Raw genomic sequence first — 20,498 nt, forward strand, 5'->3', positions numbered from 1 at the left:
GAGACCAACCTTGTTCTTTGTTTTCCCTCTTGCCTAAACCAAAGTCTCTTTGCATAGTGCATCGACCCCTCGCGTGTGTCCGAAAACTTCCCCGAACCCGAACCGAACTATCGTTACCGTTGGATCCGGATCATCCTCAAAAATCTATAAAACATCTCCGTTTTCTTATTTGGACTCCCCTAAGCTATTTATTCCCGTCCGCCCGATTACGATCGGAGGTCCGATTAGCCCCTAAACCTAACCCCTTCCTATAAATAGCCCCCTAACCCTAAATTTTAGGCCTCCTGTCCCATCCACCCATCACCGCCGCCGCCGCTCCACCAAATCCCCCCGGGATCTCCCCTGTCAGTTCCACCCAACCAGCCTCCACCTTCCCCACGATCCATTCCATGCCCGAGCCCGCAACCTCCTCTGCTTCCCGCGCGCCGCCGCAAGCAGCAGCACCACCGGAGCTCCCTCCGCCGTCGAGCACCACCAGCAGGACCAGCCCCGCGCCGTAGCCTCCTTCTCCCCGTCCCCGATGGACACCTCCTCCCATGTCCAGGAGCTCGCAGCCGCGAAGCCCCGCGCCGCCAAGCTCCTCCCATGGCCGCCCCGCGGCCACGTCCGACCACCGCCAGGCGCCAGCCGTTGCAGGCGTGCAGTAGCTGTCGGTGTCAAAACCGGCAGATCTCGGGTAGGGGGTCCCGAACTGTGTGTCTAAGGCGGATGGTAACAGGAGGCGGGGGACACAATGTTTACCCAGGTTCGGGCCCTCTCGATGGAGGTAATACCGGAGGGGGCTAGGGTTACAAAGAGTCACTTACAAGGGAGGAGATCTACATATCCGTATTGCCAAGCTTGCCTTCCACGCCAAGGAGAGTCCCATCCGGACACGGGTCGAAGTCTTCAATCTTGTATCTTCATAGTCCAACAGTCCGGCCAAAGGATATAGTCCGGCTGTCCGAGGACCCCCTAATCCAGGACTCCCTCAGTAGCCCCCGAACCAGGCTTCAATGGTGATGAGTCCGGCGCGCAGATTGTCTTCGACATTGCAAGGCGGGTTCTTCTCCAAATTCCGAATACTTGTTTGAGTAGTGTCCGGCTTCCCATAAATGTTGCACTCCTTGGCTTCCGCGCCTAATAATGGATATTCCCCATGCGTCGAGCGAATGCGAGAAGTCAGGGCATTTTTACAATTGCCACCCTAGCCATGTGGGTAAATCGTCTATTAAAGAGACGGGGATTCTCAGATCCAGATCACACCATCCTCCCACAGCGAGTATCCATCGGAGCGCGCCCGGAAAAAATTCATTCCAACATGGCCGGTCGCCGCAGCTCCTCCTCTCGCTCCTGTAGTCCTAAGCCCGGCAATTGGAAGAAGTGTTCCATCCCCCACAGCCAATTAGTAGAGTTGCAGACCCAGGGATTTCTCCCCCCAGCGTATATGGTCCCCGTTCGAGCCGGGCTCGCCACCTATAACGTTGGGGAGCAAGCGGAGATCTTTCCCAGCCCATCCATGGGGGAGCGGGTATGCCTCGTCCCTTACTTATTAAGAGGGCTTGGATTTCCAATTCATCCGTTCCTCCGCGGGCTCCTGGAGTTCTATGGCCTCCAGCTGCATAATTTCACTCCCGCCTCCATATTACACATTGCTGGCTATGTCGCCCTCTGCGAGCTGTTCCTGGGCCATGAAGCTCATTTCGAGCTATGGAAGAGGCTATTCTGCCTCGTACCCCGTACACAGGAGGGGTCACTGTACCAAGTGCGCGGAGCCGAAATATGGCGCATCGCCAGGACCGGATACCTGTCCGGTACTCCGAAGAAGACATCCGAGGACTGGCCTTTAGAGTGGTTTTATATGGAGGACGTCCCCCTTCCGGACCTTATTCGGATGGGCCTCCCTGAGTTCAACAACGCTCCCGTAAAGAAACGATGCAGCTGGCGCCCTCGGAGCTCTCAGGAGGAAGATAATGGAGAAGTCCTTTACCTGATGGGCCGGATAAAAATGCTGGCTCAATCAGGACTGACAATAATCGAGGTTATGTCAATATGTATAATGCGGGGGGTACAACCACTTCAATATCGAGGGCACCCCATGTGGCACTTTAACGGGGAAGATGATGCCACCCGCTGCGGGCGTAAGGGACCGGACTCAGTTGCTGCTCTAGCAAAAATTCTGTCCGATTTGTACCAGGGAGAGGAAGAGGAGTTCATCCGCATTAAGCCACGGGATGGATTCTCCATGTACAACCCTCCAAGCTGGGTGCGCTGTCACTTTTTACTCCCAGCCTTCCCGCATTCTTCGTCATAAGTACTTAGCTTGCCGTTTCATGGCAGGAACTGCGAAAAGCTGTAAGGGAGGTCAACAGCCCGCCTCCACAACCGGAGGACCCTGACCGGGCCCTCGATACCGGACTCGAAGAGGATCCGGACATATTTGTGGAGCTGATCGACAGGACATTCTATCAATTGAGCTGCGATGATGCCATGGTGGCCATCATAGCCGACTATCCTGGGCTACTCCCTACATTGCATGTAAGTAAAACCGGAGTCCCAACTTCCGAGAAGGATCCCCTTTTTTGCACTTCACCTACCATACACATATGGTGTCTTACAGGGAACGCCCTCGGGACGCCATGCCGAACCCGCAGTGACTCGCCAACAAGGGGCACCGAAGCCGGGTAGGCTAAAAAGGAAGGCGGTCAGGATTGAGACGCCGTCACAGAGGTATGATACAGAACCTCGCTCCGTGGTTGTCGTCTTTTAAAACATAATAACGTCTACATTTCCTAGTAGGAAAAACGCTCACCGGACTATATCCGGAGAGGTTGCCAATCACGCCTCCACCAGTCGGGCTCCAGGGCCGGACATAGAGGCGGAAGCTAACACGGGGCGAATGCCGGATGCTCCTCCTACAGAGGATGCGGATAGGCTATCCGCTACTAATTCCGAAGTGGAGAGCGCCATGAATCACCGGCGCCGCCGCGCCGTACTCCGTGACGCTTGTTTCTCCCAAGAGGCGTTCGATGCCTTCAACTCAGGAGACGCGTACATCCGTGCTGCTCAAAATGGTCTTGCCAGAGCCACAGACCAGTATGTAAAGGATACACGGGTAAGAAAATCTGATGATTATATATATCAGTAGCCCCTGAGACTTGAAACAGTTGACACAACTGATTTAAGGATCATTATTTGTGCAGGTTCTTACAGAGAAGAATACCCAATTGTCTCAAGAGCTGGAAGAGTGCAAAGCCCAGCTACGGGCCGCAGTTGCCACGTTGAAGGAGTCCGAGAAGGCCCCCTCTTGTAACACTTGTTTCCATTGCAAAGAATGACACGTACCAGATAGTATGCGGCATACATGCAAATCTAACAATAGATGTTGTAGATGACTCTGGAGTGAATCCGGAGGCTGTGCCGGAGGATGCGCAACGTGCTAATCGACAGCTAAATGCTGGCGAGCGCATGCTTACGCGGGTTAGGCAGGAGAAAAATGATCTCCAAGACGCCAATGTCCAGCTGGGCGTGGAACTGAAAGATGTTCGAGCCCAGCTTGCAGACTCCGTGAAGGAGAATAAGCGGCTTCGGCGCGACATTTTCAGTAAGTGCTTGAACGAACTTTTGAAAGAGTTCGACGAAGAAGCCGACTAACAGAGTTATGTCTGCAGGTATGCTGACGGGTCGTCCCGCGGAGGAGATGCCCGGGTCTACGGGTGATCTTCTACCAGAGCTCTCACAACTGCACGAACAAGTTCGCAGGTGATGCAGGGTATTGCCCAAGCCTTGTGGCCATCCGTCTCCCCGCCAGGAGGCATGGGGGAGCTTATAGAGAAGCTCAAGGGAGCGCGGCGGCGCTTCCGATTATGGAAGATATCAGCCTGCCGACAAGGGGCAAGGGAAGCCTGGGCCATGGTGAAGACGCGATATACCAAAGCTGACCCAAACCACATGGCCGAGGTCGGACCTGTGGGGCCCGATGGGAAAGAGATCCCCGTCAGTTTGGTGTATAACCAAGTAGAATTAGCCGCAAGTATTCCCAACAGGATTGTAGGCTAGACAGCCTGTTGGATGATACAGAAGAAGAATTTAGTCAGTCTAACTGACTGTGTACTTCAAGTGACATATATTGTCCCTAGCCGGATTGTAAATCATTTGTCATGGCGGACCTTTTCGCTTCTACCTCTGGACCCGATAGTCCGGAGAGTATCCAAATACCCGCTCAGTTATGTAAGAACCGGGTACGTGTGGAAACTAGGCGTAGGGGTCATAAGTGCTTGAACAGACAAGTACCCAACTAGCTATGTTATATTACATGGATAGTAAGAAACATCTTCCAGGGAGAATAGTTCCGTTAAGGGTTCCTTTCCCTGGGTACGCATGCCCTAATGTGCATGTCCGAACTGCGAAAAGAGACGCAGGCTATAAACATCTGGGGGCATGTATTAAAATAAATAAAAGTCATCTTTTGTTCACCGACCGAGTATTCCCTTAAGAACGCTAGCTTTCGGCTTCAGCCAGTCTGAGGTACACATCCGGCAGACCCGGCAGTAACAATCGCAGAGGTGCTCCCCTTATGCCCTAGCCGAATTAACGGGAACGTAGGGCATAAACACAAGAGCCAGGCAACCCAACTTGGCCAAAACTTAAGTCATATCGATGCATATAATGGCGAAAAAGGTACATGTGGAAGAATAACACATGTGTGGGACGTAAAGCCCGGAAAATAGCTATATTAAGCTTCTGTATAAGAAGCCCCCAGGTATAATGAGCGTGGTTAGCGCGTCAAGATTGTGTAGTCAAGACACAATTTAGCCTTTTAAGGCCTTGAAGAAAAGGAAAAAAGAAGAGAGAAAGAGAGAAAAGACAGATAGCGGATATGTAAAAAATTGACGGAGGTAAGGAGACGAACATAGAGTCCGGCACTAGGCGTAGAACCTTCGGAGTCTGGCTGCGTTCCATGGGTTTGGCTCGAGTCGATTATCCGATGCATCCCGCAGACGGTACGCTCCACCGGTCAGAACCTGGTCAATAATGAAGGGACCTTCCCATTTGGGCTTGAGCTTGTTCTTTTTCTTCTCCGGTAGGCGTAGAACAAGTTCGCCAACATTATAAACTTTGGCCCGTACTTCTCTGCTTTGATACCTTCGAGCCTGTTGCTGATAGAATGCGGAACGGGCTTTTGCCGCGTCACGCTCCTCCTCCAGGGCGTCCAAACTGTCCTGCCGATCGAGCTCGGCCTCTTTTTCTTCATACATGCGCACTCGAGGTGAATCATGAATTATGTCGCAGGGCAGTACCGCCTCTGCGCCGTACACCATAAAGAACGGTGTGTATCCGGTAGTGCGATTCGGCGTGGTCCGCAGCCCCCATAGTACGGAGTCAAGCTCCTCTACCCAATGCGTGTTTGATTCCTTTAAGGACCGCACTAATCTGGGTTTAATGCCGCTCATTATAAGACCATTTGCTCACTCGACTTGACCGTTAGTTTGCGGGTGATAGACAGACGCATAATCGAGCTTGATGCCCATGTTGCTGCACCAAAGTTTTACCTCGTCGGCTGTGAAGTTCGAGCCGTTATCGGTGATGATGCTGTGGGGGACGCCATAACGGTGTACCACCCCGGATATGAAGTCTATCACTGGTCTGGATTCGGCCGTTTTGATAGGTTTGGCTTCTATCCATTTGGTGAATTTATCCACCATGACCAATAAGTATTTTTTCTTATGGCTTCCCCCTTTGAGGGGTCCGACCATATCAAGCCCCCAGACCGCAAAGGGCCAAGCAATGGGGATTGTTTGGAGAGCGGTAGGCGGCATATGGCTTTGGTTTGCAAAAAACTGGCAACCGATGCAGCATTGAACCAGATCCTGTGCATCTGCTCGGGCCGTCGGCTAATAGAAACCTGTACGAAAGGCCTTGCTTACAAGGGCCCGGGCTGCGGCGTGGTGGCCGCCGAGTCCAGCATGGATTTTTGCCAAAAGCTTCCGCCCTTCCTCCTCGGAGATGCACCTTTGAAGGACTCCGGTAGTGCTTTTCTCATAAAGCTCTCCCTCATGGCCCTTGTAGGCTTTAGACCGCTGCACTATGCAGCGTGCCTCATTTTGGTCCTCGGGTAGTTCCTGCCTGGTTAGGTAGGCCAGGAATGGTTCTGTCCACGGGGCGATGACGACCATTATCACGTGGGCTGAAGGTGTTATTTCGGTGGCAGAGCCTCCGATTGTGTCAGAGTGTTCGGTATCTGGTGTTGTGGCCGGGTCCGGACTATTGTTACCGGTGTCCGCTTCCCATACCACGGATGGCTTAAACAACCTTTCCAAGAAGATGTTAGGTGGGACAGGGTCACGCTTAGCGCCGATACGGGCGAGGATATCCGCCGCCTGATTGTTTTCCTGAGCCACATGGTGGAATTCAGGCCCCTCGAACCGAGCTGACATTTTGAGGACGGCGTTGTGATAAGCTGCCATTTTTGGATCCTTGGCGTCGAAGTCTCCATTTATTTGAGATATTGCGAGGTTCGAGTCCCCACGCACCTCCAGGCGTTGAATGCCCATGGAAACTGCCATCCGGAGACCATGTAACAGGGCCTCGTATTCGGCAGCGTTGTTGGAGTCTGTGTATAGTATTTGGAGTACATATTGGACTATATCTCCGATGGGGGACGTCAGAACGACGCCAGCCCCCAGACCAGCCAGCATTTTAGAGCCGTCGAAGTGCATGATCCAGTTGGAGTACGCGCCATATTCTTTAGGGAGTTCGGCTTCTGTCCACTCGGCGACAAAATCGGCCAGTACTTGCGACTTAATGGCTCGCCGTGGTCTATATGTTATGTCGAACGGGAGGAGCTCGATAGCCCATTTGGCCATCCGGCCCGTGGCATCACAGTTGTTCATTATGTCGTTGAGTGGTACTTCCGAGGCCACCGTAATTGAACACTCTTGAAAGTAGTGTCGTAATTTCCGGCATGCCATAAATACCGCGTACGCTATCTTTTTATAATGTGGGTACCGTGATTTGCATGGAGTGAGGCTGGTGGATACATAATATACCGGCTTTTGAAGTGGGAATTTATGTCCGTCCGTTTCTCGTTCGACGATGAGCACTGCGCTTACAACTTGGTGAGTTTCCGCTATATATAACAGCATTGGTTCGCCGACATTTGGTGCCGCCAAGATTGGGTTGGTAGCCAGGATGGCTTTTATTTCTTCCAATCCGGCCGTGGCCGCGTCCGTCCACTCGAAGTGTTCGGTGCGCCGAAGAAGGCGATAAAGGGGTAGTGCCTTTTCTCCTAACCGGGAGATAAAGCGGCTTAAGGCCGCCATGCATCCAGTTAACTTTTGGATTTGCTTGAGGTCAGTTGGGATAGCCAACTGTGACAGAGCTCGGATTTTAGCCGGATTTGCTTCAATTCCTCTACTGGAGACGATGAAGCCCAGGAGCTTTCCCGCGGGCACGCCGAAAACGCATTTTTCCGGATTGAGCTTGATGTCGTATGTTAGGAGATTGTCGAACGTGAGCCTCAAGTCATCTATTAAGGATTCGACGTGTCTGGTTTTGACGACCACATCATCTACGTATGCCTCCACTGTTTTGCCCATCTGTTTTTCCAGGCATGTCTGAATCATGCGTTGATACGTTGCACCGGCATTTTTGAGCCCGAAGGGCATTGTGTTAAAACAGAAGGGGCCGTATGGAGTGATAAATGTCGTTGCGGCTTGATCGGACTCCGCCATCTTAATTTGGTGGTAACCGGAATATGCGTCGAGGAAGCACAGTGAGTCGTGTCCTGCCGTAGCGTCGATAATTTGATCGAGGCGAGGGAGGGGGAAGGGATCCTTTGGGAAAGCCTTATTAAGGTCCTTGAAGTCGACGCATAGGCGCCATGATTTGTCCTTCTTTGGTACCATCACCAGGTTTGCTAGCCAGTCCGGATGTTTTATTTCTCTAATGAATCCGGCCTCCAATAACTTGGCTAGCTCCTCTCCCATGGCTTGTCGCTTAGGTTCAGAGAAACGCCGAAGAGTCTGCTTGACCGGCTTGAATCCCTTCAGAATGTTAAGGCTATGCTCGGCCAGCCTGCGTGGGATTCCTGGCATGTCTGAAGGATGCCAGGTGAATATGTCCCAATTCTCGCGCAGGAACTCCCGTAGTGCGGCGTCTACAGCGGGGTTTAACTGTGCCGCGATGGATGCTGTCTTTGTAGGGTCTGTTGGATGGACTTGGAATTTGACTATTTCATCCGCTGGTTTAAAAGAGGTGGACTTGGATCTTTTGTCAAGTATCATGTCGTCCCTGTCCACTGTGGAGCGCAGCGCAGTTAATTCCTCGGCCGTGAGGGCTTCGGATAATGCCTCAAGGGCCAGTGCGGCTGTTTTGTTTTTGGTGCGGAGTGCTATGTCCGGATCACTAGGTAGAGTGATGATTCCATTGGGCCTGGGCATTTTGAGCTTCATGTACCCGTAATGGGGTATGGCTTGGAAGATCGTGAATGCCTCCCGCCCTAGAAGGGCGTGGTATCCGCTACTGAACGGGGCCACTTGGAATGTAATTTCTTCAGACCTATAATTCTCCGGCGTGCCGAATACCACATCTGGTGTGATTTTCCTAGCGCATCGTGCCTCCCGACTAGGGATGATTCCTCTGAAGGTCGTGCTGCTTTGCTCAATTCGGTTTCTGTCTATTTCCATTTTTTGAAGAGTTTCCTCATAAATGAGGTTTAATCCGCTGCCGCCGTCCATGAGCACTTTAGTAAGCCGAAAGCCGTCCACAATTGGATTAAGGACCAAGGCGGCTGGTGCTTGGGCTGTTCGAAATTTAGGTTCATCACTGGCATTGAAGGTGATAGCCGTGTCGCTCCATGGATTTATTGCTGCCACGTGGCAGACTTCGGCAAGGCTTCGGAGTGCTCGCTTACGCCTATTATTTGTGGCGAAGGTCTCAAAGACTGTCAATACTGTATTGTTGTTATCCACAGGGTGGTGCTCTGCAGTATTTTTAATGAGGAGATCCTCACCGCTCTTGGCCACCTGCCGGAGTACCCAACATGCCCTAAGGCTGTGTGTTGGTATGGTATCCGCTATACTGTGAATTTTGCATGGCCCATTAAGCCATCCCTCCAATACGGTTCCACGCCTGCAGTGGGCTTTTGCTTCTTTGTAATTGAGTCGGGCGACTTATGAGAGTGCACCCTTTTAGTTCGGACTGGGGGTTTTGTCAGGGCCGGATTATCCCAAAATTTTGTTTGGGTTTTCCAGGCGCTTTCCTTGGCACAGTACTTCCGTACTATGGCCGCCAAGTCAGCGAAGTGTGCTATGTCATAGCGACTTATGGCGTTGAGGATTCCCTTGTCTGTGCAATTATTGCAAAAGAAGGAAATTGCGTCTTCCCCGCGACAGTCCTTGACCTTTTTCATTACAAGGAGGAATCTGGCCCAATAGTGATGTACTGTCTCCTGGGGCTCTTGCCTAATGTGGGAAAGATCGTTTATATCTGGGTGGGTGGATTTAAGTCCGGACCTTGACCCAATCTGAGACCCAGGGGCGGAGGAGTTTCCGATCTTGGAAGTTCGGGCTCCGGGATGTTGCCCAGTAGGTCCGGCCCACTGCCTGATTCTAGGTTCATGGTTTGGGCGATGTCCTCCCGTAGACGGGTATCCGGCTCAGAGAGCTCGGGAATCCGGACATAGTTTGTCCTCAAGATAGAGGAAGAATCGCCGCATTGCTCCTCCAGCACCGCTATCTGATGGGTGACCGGCGGGGAGTTAATCTCCCTTTGGTCGGGTTTAAGCCCAATCCGATCATAGTCCATAGCGACTCCCAAAGCGGCGATGCGATCCAAGAGCTCGTTCAAAGAGGAGAGCTCCATTGGATCCATCCGCTCGGTAAGTTTCGAGCCGATGTGGAGGCTATTTTTGATGACCCGAGAAGTCATCGTCGGCGCAGCGGCCGAACGGGCGGTCATGACGAAGCCGCCTAGTCGGAGAGTTTGGCCTACAGCCAGGGCTCCCCCAGAGGTGATGTTGTCCCTAACAACGAGACGATCCATCCTTCCTTATGATGACGGCACAGTGGAACTCTCAATGAAAGCACCAATGTCGGTGTCAAAACCGGCGGATCTCGGGTAGGGGGTCCCGAACTGTGCGTCTGTAATGCCCCGAGACCGACGCTCCAGAAGACTTCCAGATGCTCTGAGTTTCGCCGTGTGATTTGTTTTGTTTGTTGCATCTCTTGCATTGCATCATGTCATCATGCAACCTTTTTTTAAATACTCAGATAAATAAATTGTATGGATCTTTGATCCATTTAAATCGAGGGAATTCACATGGTGTTTTCTCTTTATAACATATCCTCCCAATATTATTAGGGAGCTATAACAAAGTATTCCATTCTTTGGGAATCACCATAACACACTTGTAAAATAATTCCGTGCCTTTTCTGCGTCAAGTTTGGTCTCCAAACTCTGCCCTAAATTCTTTCTTCACTTTTCGGAGCTCCACCAAAAATCCGAACATTTTTGGACCTTCCCAACCCTCACTTCCTATTGAAATCATTTGAATTAAATTCAAATGCATTTGAATTTATATCTTTCAATCATGCCACTTCTATTTTTCCTGGATCAAGCGCATTTTTATGAGCCCGGGAAAACTAACCGCATGCGCAAATCCTTTCCCTAACCCTTCCTTTCTTTTCTTCTCTCTAATTTCTTTTCTATAAAATGAAATATGAGGGAGAGAGAGAGATAGAGCCTGCAGCCCAGCCCGCCTCTAAGCCCAAAGCCCAGCCAGCTCCTCCATTTGGCCCAAGGCCCAGCCGCGCCTATAACCCTAACCCTTGCCCGATCCATTTCCCTCTCCCCTCGTTCGATCTCTCCCTCCAGCGCCGCCAGAGAGAGAGAGAGGGAGAGAACGGCAGTGCCTCGCCTGATCCCCATCTCCCTCCGTCGAGCGCCGCGCCTCTTGCCTCTCCGCGACCCCCGCTACAGCTCCTTCCCCAGCTCGTCGTCGACCTCGTCTCGCCTCCTCCCTGTGGCATCGCGCGCCCGACGTCCATGGCCTCTCCAGCCTCCAGAAGCTCTGCTTCCCTTGCTCCATGCTAAGGCCGACGCTGGCCCCACTTCGTCTTGCTGCTGCACCGCCATCGACCTCCTGTTGCTGCTCCGCTTTCGACCTCCTGTTGCTACAGGACCCTTCCCATCGTGCATTGTGGCTGTTCTGTTTCTTCTCTCTCAAGGTCGAAAGGACGCCAGTTACACGAGACACCAAGAACCGCGACGATCCCGGAGACTGGATACGCCAAGTACAGGATGATGACCCGCGAAGCCCTAGACACCATGTACCACAACCGTTGCATTCTGTTTCATCTCTGTCGAGACCAAGAGGACGCCAAGTACCAGGATGACGACGACCGTCAAGTTCATCTACGGGCGTGTACCACTACGCCGGAGTCCTCGGATTCATCAAGTTCCCACGACGGCCTTCGAAGAGTTTGGATTTGACAAGTCCGACGACGCATAGTACCACTACGATTGCCGTGTACATCTACCGTCGCCAAGACTGGACCACCAAGTACCCCTCGGATCAGCAAGTTCGACTACCATCGCCGTAAACTGCTTCCCGAACATGTGTACCACTACCGTCGCCGAAGACCCGTGTAACGGAACCGTCAAGTTCGACTACCTCCGCATGTACCACTACTTCCACTTCGAACCCGTCCGCCCCGAAAGGCACGCTTCGAAGGTATAACCCCGAGACGACTTCCGTGGACCGAATGCATGTGTTGTATGAGATGCCCGTGGTTGCACCGTTTCCGAGTTGTCATTGCACGTTACTCCTCGTTTCCATGCCACTAACCCGTGGGAACCCGGTAGTCGGGAGCACCCCACCATCTCTAGCTTGTTCCGCACAGCCGCACGCTTCCTTTTGCGCGGGTATCTCCACGAGTTGCCGGAACCGGGATGTTGCCGTGGCACCATTTCCGTTTCACCGCCGTGGCACCTTTTTCCTTCCGCTACGGTGAAAATGCCTCGTGTCTTGCTCATGTCAACATTTCCATAAAATTGCTTAAAACTTGCATATGTCATCCGCATCATGATAATAACATTTAAAACGTTTAAAATTGCTGTTTGCTTTAAATTGGTAAATGACATATGGGGATTTTTCGGAATTGTTATTTGTTATTTCCGGCCTCATTTAAACTTGCCTAGAGAGGTAGTTTTATTATACTTTACCTCTTGCCATGTTAATCAACATTTAATATTGTTGGGTACATAAACGGGAGAGAACTAAATAATTGATGTGGTGTTTTGTCAATATGCAACTCGTGGCATACCGAGCTCCACTTAATTTGTAGTATTGTTTGTTGCACTTTGCCATGCCATGCTCATTAAAACGGACATGCATCATACTTGTTTGTGCATCATGCCATGTGTATGTGATGGTTGTTTACTGTGTTGTTTGTTTCTTTCCGGGTTGCTTCTCTCGTTAGCTTCGGTTTCGTTCCGGAGTTGTGAGGTTTCGTTCGACTACATCCGTTTGTCTTCTTCATGGACTCGTTCTTCTTCCTAGCGGGATTTCAGGCAAGATGACCATACCCTCAGAATCACTTCTATCTTTGCTTGCTAGTTGTTCGCTCTATTGCTATGCCGCGCTACCTACCACTTGCTATATCATGCCTCCCATATTGCCATGTCAAGCCTCTAACCCACCTTTTTCCTAGCAAACTGTTGTTTGGCTATGTTACCGCTTTTGCTCAGCCCCTCTTATAGCGTTGCTAGTTGCAGGTGAAGATGAAGATTGCTCCATGTTGGATTATGTTTATGTTGGGATATCACAATATCTCTTATCTTAATTAATGCATCTATATACTTGGTAAAGGGTGGAAGGCTCGGCCATATGCCTGGTGTTTTGTTCCACTCTTGCCACCCTAGTTTCCGTCATACCGGTGTTATGTTCCTTGATTTTGCGTTCCTTACGCGGTTGGGTGATTTATGGGACCCCCTTGACAGTTCGCCTTGAATAAAACTCCTCCAGCAAGGCCCAACCTTGGTTTTACCATTTGCTACCACCTATCCCCTTTTCCCTTGGGTTCTGCAGACTCAAGGGTCATCTTTATTTTAGACCCCCCGGGCCAGTGCTCCTTCGAGTGTTGGTCCGAACCGAGCAGCCTGCGGGGCCACCTCGGGGAAACTCGAGGTCTGGTTTTACTCGTAGCTTGACTTATCTGGTGTGCCCTGAGAACGAGATATGTGCAGCTCCTATCGGGATTTGTCGGCACATCGGGCGGCTTTGCTGGTCTTGTTTTACCATTGTTGAAATGTCTTATAAACCGGGATTCCGAGACTGATCGGGTCTTTCCAGGAGAAGGTTTATCCTTCGTTGACCATGAGAGCTTATAATGGGCTAAGTTGGGACACCCCTACAGGGTATTATCTTTCGAAAGCCGTGCCCGCGGTTATGAGGCAGATGGGAATTTGTTAATGTCCGGTTGTAGAGAACTTGACACTCGACTTAATTAAAACGCATCAACCGTGTGTGTAGCCGTGATGGTCTCCTTTCGGCGGAGTCTGGGAAGTGAACACGGCTTTTGTGTTATGTTTGACGTAAGTAGGAGTTCAGGATCATTTCTTGATCATTACTAGTTGACGACCGTTCCGTTGCTCCTCTTCTCGCTCTTGTTTGCGTATGTTAGACACCATATATGCTTAGTGCTTGCTGCAGCTCCACCTCACTACCCTTTTCCTACCCTTAAGCTTAAATAGTCTTGATCTCACAGGTGTGAGATTGCTGAGTCCTCGTGACTCACAGATACTTCCAAAACAGTTGCAGGTGCCGACGATACCAGTGCAGGTGATGCAACCGAGCTCAAGTGGGAGTTCGACGAGGACCTTGGTCGTTACTATGTTTCTTTTCATGTTGATCAGTAGTGGTGCCCAGTTGGGACTATCAGGGGTCTAGCAGTTGGGTTATCTTCTTTTCTTTTGGCTTTGACCGTAGTCGGTCTATGTGTGTACTCTGATTGATGTATGATTTATTTATGTATTGTGTGAAGTGGCGATTGTAAGCCAACTCTTTATCCCATTCTTGTTCATTACATGGGATTGTGTGAAGATAACCCTTCTTGCGACAAAACCACAATGCGGTTATGCCTCTAAGTCGTGCTTCGACACGTGGGAGATATAGCCGCATCGTGGGCGTTACAGCGTCTAAGGCAGATGGTAACAGGAGGCGGGGGACACAATGTTACCCAGGTTCGGGCCCTCTCGATGGAGGTAATACCCTACTTCCCGCTTGATTGATCTTGATGATATGAGTATTACAAGAGTTGATCTACCACGAGATCGTAGAGGCTAAACCCTAGAAGCTAGCCTATGGTATGATTGTTGTTGTCCTACGGACTAAACCCTCTGGTTTATATAGACACCGGAGGGGGCTAGGGTTACACAGAGTCGGTTACAAGGGAGGAGATCTACATATCCGTATTGCCAAGCTTGCCTTCCACGCCAAGGAGAGTCCCATCCGGACACGGGTCGAAGTCTTCAATCTTGTATCTTCATAGTCCAACAGTCCGGCCAAAGGATATAGTCCGGCTGTCCGAGGACCCCCTAATCCAGGACTCCCTCAGTAGCAGCCATCAGGACCCCTCGTGGTCTTTCTCTCCCTTCCTTCCTCCGTTTTGCTTTTCTCCTCCTCCCACATCTCGATCTCTCTCTCGTTCATTTTCTTCTCTGCCATGGAACGAACGGAGTTCGCCCGAAGCGCTGTCGCCGCCAAGTCCCGCTCCTCTGCCTCCCCTATGTCGCCGAGCGCCATCGTCCGCCGCAGCCGTCGTCTCAATCTAGGCGGGATCGAGCCCGACGACGACCAGCGCCTCATCCCGCTCCTCGCGTTGACCAGCGCGCCTCCAAGTTCCAGCGCCAAGTCTCGCGCCCTTCTTTTGTCGAGCCGTTGCAGCCGCTGTCGCGCCCTACTTTGATTGAAGCCGCTGCCTTCGCCAAGTCCACTATCGCCAGCCTCTGCTTCCCCTCTACAACGAGCAGGAGCTCGCCCGACGCCACCTCGCCTCCCCAACCCGAATTGACACCCGATCCGGCCATCTCCGACGCCTACTCGCCGGTTCCTTCCGACCCCGTTGCCAGAACCTCCCCGGCGCCGTCTTCTGCATCGCCATGGACGTGCTGCTGTTTCTGTTCTTCAGAAACGACCAGCAGCAGCTCGCCCGCTCATCCCCGTTGACCGCAGCCGCGCGTGGCCTCCGCGCCTTGGGCCGCCTTCTGCCGCCAAGGCCCAGCGCACCTCCAGATCCAGCACAGCTCCACCCTAGGCCGATTAGGCCCAAGGTGAGCAGATCCCCAACGCCCCTCCTCTGTTGCACTTGGGCTTGGCCCGATTCTGCTTCTGTTGCTATCCCGTGCAGCCCAGATCTGTTTAGATTCGACCCGCATATGTTTTTTTCCTGGTCCTGCGAATTTTTCCAATTATCGAGAGAATTACCGTTTGGCAGAAAAACCCTTCATGTTCATGCATTTAATAACTCCACAACCGTGCATCGGTTTAAAATGGTTTAAAGATGTAAATTGCTTAGAATTTCATCTAGTTTCATAATATGTTACTTCCTTCCATGTTAAAAATGTTATTTGTTCTTATTTGCATAAATGCCATGCTAAAATGATTTATTTCATAACTAAATAACCATAGCTCCAAATTTAATAAACTTTATATGTAAATGGGGTGGAAAAAAGCATAGATTAACTTGGTACACTCTGTTTTACTATTTCAAAACATTAAAATATGGATTTAGGCAGTGCAGTACCAAATCTAAAATATGCACATGAGGATTTTCTGGAATTGTTGTTTGTTGTTCAGGCCTCATTTAAACTTGCCTAAATAGTTAGTTTACTTATGCTTCACCTCTTGCCAGGTTTAACAACATTTAATATTGTTGGGTACATAACCGAGAGAGAACTAAATGAGTCATGTGGTGTTTCGTTAGTATGCAACTCGTTGCATATTGAGCTCCACTTAATTTGTAGTGTTGTTTGTTGCACTTTGCCATGCCATGCTCATTAAATCGGACATGCATCATACTTGATTGTGCATCATGCCAAGTTTATGTGATGGTTGTTTACTATGTTGTTTGCTTCTTTCCGGTTTGCTTCTCTCGTTAGCTTCGGTTTCGCTCCGGAGTTGTGAGGATTCGTTTAGACTCCGCCCGTTTGTCTTCTTCTTGGACTCGTTCTTCTTCCTTGCGGGATCTCAGGCAAGATGACCATTACCCTCGATATCACTTCTATCTTTGCTTGCTAGTTGTTCATTCTATCGCTATGTCGCGCTACCTACCACTTGTTTATCATGCCTCCCATGTTGCCATGTCAAGCCTCTAACCCACCTTCCTAGCAAACCATTGTTTGGCTATGTTACCGCTTTTGCTCAGCCCCTCTTATAGCATTGTTAGTTGTAGGTGAAGTTGAAGATTGTTCCATGTTGGAACATGATTATGTTGGGATGTCACAATATCTCTTATTTAATTAATGCATCTATATACTTGGTAAAGGGTGGAAGGCTCGGCCTTGTGCCTGGTGTTTTGTTCCACTCTTGCCGCCTTAGTTTCCGTCATACTGGTGTTATGTTCCTTGATTTTTCGTTCCTTACGCGGTTGGGGTTATGGGACCCCCTTGACAGTTCGCTTTGAATAAAACTCCTCCAGCAAGGCCCAACCTTGGTTTTACATTTGCCTCACCTAAGCCTTTTTCCCTTGGGTTTCCGGAGCCCGAGGGTCATCTTTATTTACCCCCCGGGCCAGTGCTCCTCCGAGTGTTGGTCCAACCAGGGTCTATGCCAACCCGACGTCTGGCCCATCCGATGTGCCCTGAGAACGAGATATGTGCAGCCCCTATCGGGATTTGTCGGCATAGCGGGCGGTCTTGCTGGTCTTGTTTTACCATTGTCGAAATGTCTTGTAACCGGGATTCCGAGACTGATCGGGTCTTTCCGGGAGAAGGAATATCCTTCGTTGATCGTGAGAGCTTGTGATGGGCTAAGTTGGGACACCTCTGCAGGGTATAAACTTTTGAAAGCCGTGCCCGCGGTTATGTGGCAGATGGGAATTTGCTAACGTCCGGTTGTAGAGAACTTGACACTTGACTTAATAAAAATGCATCAACCGCGTGTGTAGCCGTGATGGTCTCTTTTCGGTGGAGTCCGGGAAGTGAACACGGTTTGGGTTATGTATGAACTTAAGTAGTTTCAGGATCACTTCTTGATCACTTCTAGCTTCTCGACCATTGTGTTGCTTCTCTTGTCGCTCTTATTTGCGTATGTTAGCCACCATATCTGCTTAGTGCTTGCTGCAACTCCACCTCATTACCCCATCCTACCCAGAAGCTTAAATAGTCTTGATCTCGCGGGTTTTGAGATTGCTGAGTCCTCGTGACTCATAGATACTACCAAAACAGTTGCAGGTGCTGATGATGCCAGTGCAGGTGATGCTACCTAACTCAAGTGGGAGTTCGACGAGGACCTTGGTCGTTATTATGTTTCGTTTCCTGATGATCAGTAGTGGAGCCCAGTTGGGACGATCGGGGATCTAGCATTTGGGGTTACCTTCTTTTCATTTGGTTTTGACCGTAGTCGGTCTATGTGTGTATTTTGGATGATGTATGAATTATTTAAGTATCGTGTGAAGTGGCAATTGTAAGCCAACTCTCTTTATCCCATTCTTGTTCATTACATGGGATCGTGTGAAGATGACCCTTCTTGCGACAAAACCACAATGCGGTTATGCCTCTAAGTCGTGCCCCGACACGTGGGAGATATAGCCGCATTGTGGGCGTTACACTCCTCCAAGATCTGGGGGTCGGAACGAATGGCAGCCATCGCAACCTCATCCGCGCGTGCGGCCGCGATTTGCTTCTCCGCTGCCAAATGCTCCTTGAGGTCCTGGCTATACTGTGTGCACCATGGCTTAGGCCGGCGCTTATTTGGTGGAGGGGTCGGTGATTTGGGTGGAAGGTGTCGCGCTCGCGCCGGCAGTCGGGGCATGTGGGATGTGGAAGGAGGAGGAGGATGGGGGTCGGGTGTAGATTACCTGCCTGGATAGGCGAGGCCGAGCAGCGTGAAGGAGGGTCCCCGGCAAGGAGGCGGCGGCGCTGCAAGCAAGGAGTGAAGGTTTCAACTTGGAAAGGAAGGCGGAAATAGGGGAAATGTGGCTTTTGGTAAGGGGGAGGGGGCAGGGAGGTAGATATTTCCGCGGAAGCCGAAAATTTGGAATCGCTTCAGCCAAAAAACTGGCGCGCAAAGTGTCATCAGACATGGTCCCTTATTCAGAGCGGGCTGTGGATTGTAGCCATCGCACCTTCTCATGGTACGGTGCTCCAAGATATTTTGTGCTGCATCTCACACGGTTGGTTATAATAAACTGTGTGGGATCTACTTGGTTTTTTGTCTTGATTTTAATTACATAATGGGGTCACAGCGGCCATGGACGGTGTTTAAATTGCTAGACCTTTTATCTGCAGTGATCATAAAAGAATTGGAATTATTCAGGGTTCGTTTGGACATTTTTATGCATTAAGTGAGTTTTCAATGCATTTATGTACATAATTCAAATTTGAACTACATGCACATGCTCCAGTGCATATAAATTGGTTGAAAAATCAAATCTTTGTCCTTGGGTGCATGCTTAGATCCCATGCAAGAAATGGGAATGAATTTCAAACACCCTGCCACCGTCACTCGGCCGCAAACATTGAGATACCTGGTTTTTAAATTCTAGTAAATCCAAAACTCGTCTAAAATTCATGAAACTTGGCATGCTATCATGGAGCGGCATCAACATGGCGTGGTAAACTTTTTGTCCCATTTGGGGCAGGTTTGGGTATATGCTTCTCACGAACCAGAGCTTCTCATAACAAGCATGATGGTTTCGGTAGGGAACACCCCAACTTTGAGGACGAAACGATATCCATTGCCTCTAATTGCTTTCAATTTTTTTTCTCGTGTCAACATAGAACAACATGAGTGTTGTGTTATTTTTTGTGATTTTTCGGGGTTCGTTTGGACATTTTTATGCATTAAGTGAGTTTTCAATGCATTTATGTGCATAATTCAAATTTGAACTACATGCACATGCTCCGGTGTATATAAATTGGTTGAAAAATCAAATATTTTGTCCTTGGGTGCATGCTTAGGTCCCATGCAAGAAATGGGAATGAATGTCAAACACCCTGCCACCGTCACTCGGCCGCAAACATTGAGATACCTGGTTTTTAAATTCTAGTAAATCCAAAACTCGTCTAAAGTTCATGGAACTTGGCATGCTATCATGGAGCGGCATCAACATGGCGTGGTAAAGTTTTTGTCCCATTTGGGGCAGGTTTGGGTATATGCTTCTCACAAACCAGAGCTTCTCATAACAAGCATCATGGTTTCGGTAGGGAACGCCCCAACTTTGGGTACGAAACGATATCCATTGCCTCTAGTTGCTTTCAAATTTTTTTCTTGTGTCAACATAGAACAACATGAGTGTTGTGTTATTTTTTGTGATTTTTCAGGGTTCGTTTGGACATTTTTATGCATTAAGTGAGTTTTCAATGCATTTATGTGCATAATTCAAATTTGAACTACATGCACATGCTCCGGTGTATATAAATTGGTTGAAAAATCAAATATTTTGTCCTTGGGTGCATGCTTAGGTCCCATGCAAGAAATGGGAATGAATGTCAAACACCCTGCCACCGTCACTCGGCCGCAAACAATGAGATACCTGGTTTTTAAATTCTAGTAAATCCAAAACTCTTTTGAAATTCATGAAACTTGGCATGCTATCATGGAGCGGCATCAACATGGCGTGGTAAAGTTTTTGTCCCATTTGGGGCAGGTTTGGGTATATGCTTCTCACAAACCAGAGCTTCTCACAACAAGCATGATGGTTTCGGTAGGGAATGCCCCAACTTTGGGGGCGAAACTATATCCATTGCCTCTTATTGCTTTCAATTTTTTTCTCGTGTCAACATAGAACAACAGGAGTGTTGTGTTATTTTTGTGATATTTCGGGGTTCGTTTGGACATTTTTATGCATTAAGTGAGTTTTCAATGCATTTATGTGCATAATTCAAATTTGAACTTCATCAACATGCTCTAGTGCATATAAATTGGTTGAAAAATCAAATTTGTCCTTGGGTGCATGCTTAGGTCCCATGCAAGAAATGGGAATGTATGTCAAACACCCTGCCACCGTCACTCGGCCGCAAAACATGGAGATACCTGGTTTTGAAATTCTAGTAAATCCAAAACTCGTCTGAAATTCATGAAACTTGGCATGCTATCATGGAGCGGCATCAGCATGGCGTGGTAAAGTTTTTGTCCCATTTGGGGCAGGTTTGGGTATATGCTTCTCACAAACCAGAGCTTCTCACAACAAGCATGATGGTTTCGTTAGGGAACGCCCCAACTTTGGGGGCGAAACGATATCCATTGCCTCGTATTGCTTTCAAAATTTTCTCGTGTCAACATGGAACAATAGGAG

The sequence above is a fragment of the Aegilops tauschii genome, chromosome 7 (assembly GCF_002575655.3).
Source record: "Aegilops tauschii subsp. strangulata cultivar AL8/78 chromosome 7, Aet v6.0, whole genome shotgun sequence".
Taxonomy (NCBI): Eukaryota; Viridiplantae; Streptophyta; class Magnoliopsida; order Poales; family Poaceae; genus Aegilops; species Aegilops tauschii.